This window comes from Medicago sativa, chromosome 8, assembly GCF_051527215.1.
Source record: "Medicago sativa cultivar Bolivia chromosome 8, Bolivia_mono, whole genome shotgun sequence".
NCBI lineage: Eukaryota > Viridiplantae > Streptophyta > Magnoliopsida > Fabales > Fabaceae > Medicago > Medicago sativa.
In genome coordinates, this window is record NC_140756.1 from 70,275,734 (window position 1) to 70,280,842 (window position 5,109).

Genomic DNA, 5,109 nt, shown 5'->3' on the forward strand with positions numbered 1-5,109 from the left:
GCACGGGTTAGCTGGCGGATACATACGGGTTGGACCTTATCTGGCCCAACATGAATTTGAAAGCCCAATTGAATTTTTTTGATTTTTTTTAAAATTGCTGTTTTTTTTATAAAAATGAGACCTGTCTGCCACATTTATATAGATTTGCTGGATTTTTAACTTACTATGTGAAATAATGAATTTGAACTAGATATTTAAAACAAACAGGATCAATTGTTGACCATCTTTCAAGTTATCAAACACAACAATGACATTTAAATTTGTACTTAGATTAAAACTAACAAGTTAAAATTATCAATACAACACACAATACATATAATGCAGGAAAGGAGATACATAAATAACATTGCAGACCATTGTAAAGATTTAAATTAGTACAGTCATCCAGATGGAAAAGAAAAGTTTGTAGTATCAGCTATAGCAGCATTATGCATTATATAATGCATTGTTCAATATCGAGTTAATTCAAATGGAGCACCATCTACACAATAAAAAACAAGACATTAGATAAACTATAATTATACAACCAGAACAAATAAAATAAGCTTGATAAAATACTTACATCATCCAGAGTAAAGTGGATCTTGATGCTTTGAGATTCAAAGCAAATTTGCACATCAATAGAGAGCAATGGCATGCTTAACAAAAGCTGCAGATACAAAAATAGTAAGCCAAAAGCATAAAAATGATGAAAATATTGATACCAATTCAAACCACAAGACTTGGAGCAAAAATACCTACATATTATCAACAAATGAAAATCACAAGCTGCTCAATTTTACTCAAATTAATCTTCTGGTTCTACATAATCAAAATTAGATGATATCAGTATTCAGCCAAAAGAAGAGAAAAGCAAGAGAAAAGCCAAAGGCCCCTTGTTACAAAAAGACACATACTCGACTTAGCAAGAACACACCTACCATTGATTTTTCTTCCAAATATTGAGCTCAGAGACTAGCTTGGTTGACTCTTTATTTCATCGGGAGAGCTCATACCGGCTCTCTGAATATCAGGCTGAAGTACAACTGTAAGTGTTTGTTCTAGAATAATTCATGAATCATCTGCAGGAGCTCTGGATGCTGTCAGGTGCAATCGTTGTGAATGATAAAAATTCCTGTAAATAGATGGTCTATCCATTAATGCTGAAAGTCCAGCTTTATCTCGACAAGGAAGAAGCTTCAACCATTTAGGAGCAGAATAAGAGCTAGAAGACTCTAGGAAGTTTATTGAAGCACAGAACAAACCTGATAGAGAATGGGTTAAATTTTTCCAAGAAGCGTCAACCTGATGTGGCGGGACATCAAAGACTGCCCACAGTTCAACTCCAGTAGGCTTTGCATTTTGGCTTGATATTGGATCAAATCCACCCCATCTTTCATAGTTCCATCGACCTTGTGTGAAAGATAACTCCATTGCTTTAACGTGAAATTTCTTAACCTGTCCATCCAACACTAATCCTCATGTTAATTAGTATATTCAGGAAAAAAACATATATAATTCGCAGGAAAAATGGAAAAGCATAGCATATACCACATGTTAATTAGTATATTCAGGAAAAAAACTTCTATAAGTCTCAGTAGAATTTCTAGATTTGTACTGGCCTCAAAAGCAACACAATACTCACGCTTCTACTAGCCACAAACAGACCCACTAAGCAAACAAAAACACTCAGAAAAAACTCCCACATCAGACCATACCTAAAGCAGTACCAATGGTTCAAATGTCAACAAACTGTTCTCCAAATCAGCCATAGCCATAATAGTAAAAACAGCTACAAAATAGTCCTTGTGATAACAAAATAAAAAAATGTAATTAAAATTTTATAGTAAACAAAATCAAACACAGCTGCGTAATAAACAAAAACAATAAATTCAGATTTTATACCTCCAAAGCTGCTCATAATCACAAAAGTTATGCTGCTACTTATGCTCAAAAAGTCACAACATTATGTGATAACAAGGTTGGTGTCGTCCAAAAAAAACATTCATATCCCACTTCTAAATTAAATTGTTAGGCAACAACACTACACAATAAAATAGATATGTTAGGATTTCAACATGAGTAAATATTATCAGATTAAAAGAAGGTTAATAATATACCTATGACAAAAAGTTGTTATGCCAAGCCAAAAAATCAAAAGTTGCAAGAAAAACGGAGCATTAGACAATATTGAACAAAATCTAAATTGCTTCAAACCGTAAAAAAGATGAACATAAAAATATGTAAACTTACATCCAAATTCATCATACACAGCCAGGTGGCTGTGATGATGAGCTACCAGCAGCAGCTGCATTTTGAGATCCTTCTCCAACAGACATTTTTTGAAACTCTGCACATATTCAAGAATACAATTTTTCAGAATCATTTAAATTTATTATATGGCTGTTGTTTAGCAATAATAAAAATATTTCACCTGCTATAATGTCTTCAGAAAGCTCAGTCTCCTCCATAAGTTGCAAGTCTTTAAAGCAAGTGAACGACGGTTTCAACCAATTTTGGATACAGATTAATGCCTCTGCCATTTCTTCCTTTAGAGAGGTCCTATAGGTTTCAATGACTCTCCCCCCTGTGCTGAAAGCACTTTCTGAAGCAACCGTAGACACTGGTATGGCCAAAATATCCTTTGCCATGGTAGATAAAATGGGGTATTGACTTGAATTATTTTTCCACCACACAAGAATGTCAAAATCTTCAGTACGCTTGACACACTTGCTGTTAATATACCCATCAAGCTCATTCTGTAGGTCAATTGAGTTTTGCTCCTCCAAATGTTGGTCAAAAGCGTTGGCCTTTGCCATAGCCGAAGGGCGGCGGGCAGCAACAGCTGTATTGGTTTCAACATGAGTAATTGTTTCTCCACCACTAGCAAGTGGTTGTGCATTGTTGGCAGTTTGGTTATGGGCTTTTTTATACCAAAAGTATAGTTTATCTAGATTCTCCCTAATAGATTTAACCAACTCTTTGGCAAACGCAGGTCTATCATAATACATGTCATTATTAAAAACCCACTCAATATATCTCAACTTGTATCGCGGGTCAAAGATGGTGCCAAAATACAAAAGATTGTTCATGTTAGCAATGTTCTCCCAATATTTGTTGTACTTAGCCATCATTTCCATACCCACACTTGCAAAAATTGAGTTCAAGTCCATAGTGGGACGCTTCAGCTCAGCATAAATTGAGGAAATTTGGTGAAAGGCTGTTTGTATACTCACATGTTGGGAGGTTGAAAACAATTTTGTTGCCTCATAAAACAACTCCAAAAAAAATACAAAAAGCTCTTGCATTCTCCCAATCATCACTCTTTGGTGGACCAGCATGTCCAAAGTATTCCCTATAACTAGAATCTTCGTCTTAAAGCTTTTCAAAAGCTAGTTGAAACTTTACAGCACTACTTAGCATAAACAATGTTGCGTTCCAACGAGTTGAAACATCAAGAGACACTAGTTTTTTAGATGTTCTTCCAGCAAATTCGATACACTCTTTGAACTTGGCAGCCCTTTGAGGAGAAGATTTTACAAACCTAACAGCATCTCTGACACTAGTAACGGACGTATGTTTTTCTTTCAAACCATCCAAAACCACCAAGTTCAAGATGTGTGAACAACACCTCATATGGAAACAAGACCCATCCCCCGTCAGCCCATTCATTGTTTTAATCTTTTTTTTCAAATATGTCACGGCTACATCATTAGCTGATGCATTATCAACAGTTATAGAGGACACACATCTAATCCCCCAATCCCTTAACACCTCTTCAATCTTCCTACCTACAGTCTCACCCTTGTGGTTTGGGATTACAGCGAAGCTGATTATTCTTTTTTGATACTTCCAACCATTATCCACAAAATGTGCCGTAAGGTTCAAGTAGTTAAGGTTTTGAAGAGAGGACCAACAATCGGTAGTAAGTGCTACCCTATTGCAGTGAGACTTAAAGAAAGCTTTTAATTTTAGTTTTTCATCTAAGTACAACTGAAAACAATCCCTGACAATTGTCCTCCTAGAAGGAATAATAAACAAAGGCTGCATCGTATTACTGTAGTGTTTAAATCCTTCTCCCTCAACTGTCCTAGTGGCTTCTCATCTAAAACTATATAAACTGCCAAAGCCTTCCTACAAGCAAGCTGGTTAAACCTAGAGCTAACCGGAACTAAACTAGAACCCTCAACAGTTGGATATGAAAGAATGGTTTGGTTGGGGCCATTTTTTAGAAGACTTTGAAGGATATGACATTTATCCATATGTTTGTTCAAGTTGGTGGTACCATGAGTCTTAGGGTCACACAAGTATCTTTGGTAACAATGTTTACAAGCAGCAGTTGGTTCGTCAACCTCACTATCAGGTTACATTATAAAGTGTTCCCAACAAGCCGCTCTTTTTCTAGAACCATTTGCATTAGCCTTTCTCTTTTTAGATGGTTGAGTATTAGTTAGTTCAGGTCCAGCAACCTGAGTTGATGGTGCTGCACCAGCTTCATTATTCATAGTTTGAGTTGATGATGCTGCACCAGCTTCATTATTTAAAAATTTATTAGGTGAGTATTAAATATTTAAGGGTGTTTATTAATAGATATAAAGTGTGTTTATTAGATTTAAAGTGTGTTTATTAATCATTTACCCCAACTTTAGGACTGTAATAATGTTTAAGGGTGTGTAATAAAGTTTTAAGTGTGTATAGTAATCATTTAGCCTGTCCTCGAGCATAAAAAACTCAGCGGCCATAGGCATTAAAAGTCATGCATAAATTCAACAAAGTGTGCATAAAGACATGGATAAAATCAGCAAACATGAACATAAAACACTCAACAGTCATAGGCACTAAAAATCATTCATAAATTCAACAAAGTGTCGATCAAAGACATTAATAAACAAAGCAAACATGAGCATAAAAAACTCAGCAGACATAGGATTTAAAAGTCATGAATAAATTCAACTAAGTGTGCATAGAGACATGGATAAAGTCAACAAACATGAGCATAAACGACTCAGTAGCCATAGGCATTAAAAATCATGCATAAATTTAACAAAGTGTGCATCAAGACATGGATAAAATCAGCAAACATGAGCATAAAACACTCAATAGTCATAGGCACTAAAAATCATTCATAAA

At 35.3% G+C, this 5,109-nt stretch overlaps 1 pseudogene across 1 annotated transcript; it reads right to left on the reverse strand.

The window, feature by feature from the left end:
* Positions 1–250: 250 nt before the first annotated feature.
* On the reverse strand, positions 251–4,523 carry LOC146901046 (zinc finger BED domain-containing protein RICESLEEPER 2-like; annotated as a pseudogene). Its single transcript, XR_015022503.1, has 9 exons — positions 2,414–4,523; positions 2,233–2,329; positions 1,885–2,023; positions 1,698–1,784; positions 1,245–1,451; positions 921–1,114; positions 742–801; positions 563–649; positions 251–481 (listed from the first exon to the last, which is right to left on the reverse strand). The product of XR_015022503.1 is annotated as a zinc finger BED domain-containing protein RICESLEEPER 2-like (transcript).
* Positions 4,524–5,109: the final 586 nt, after the last annotated feature.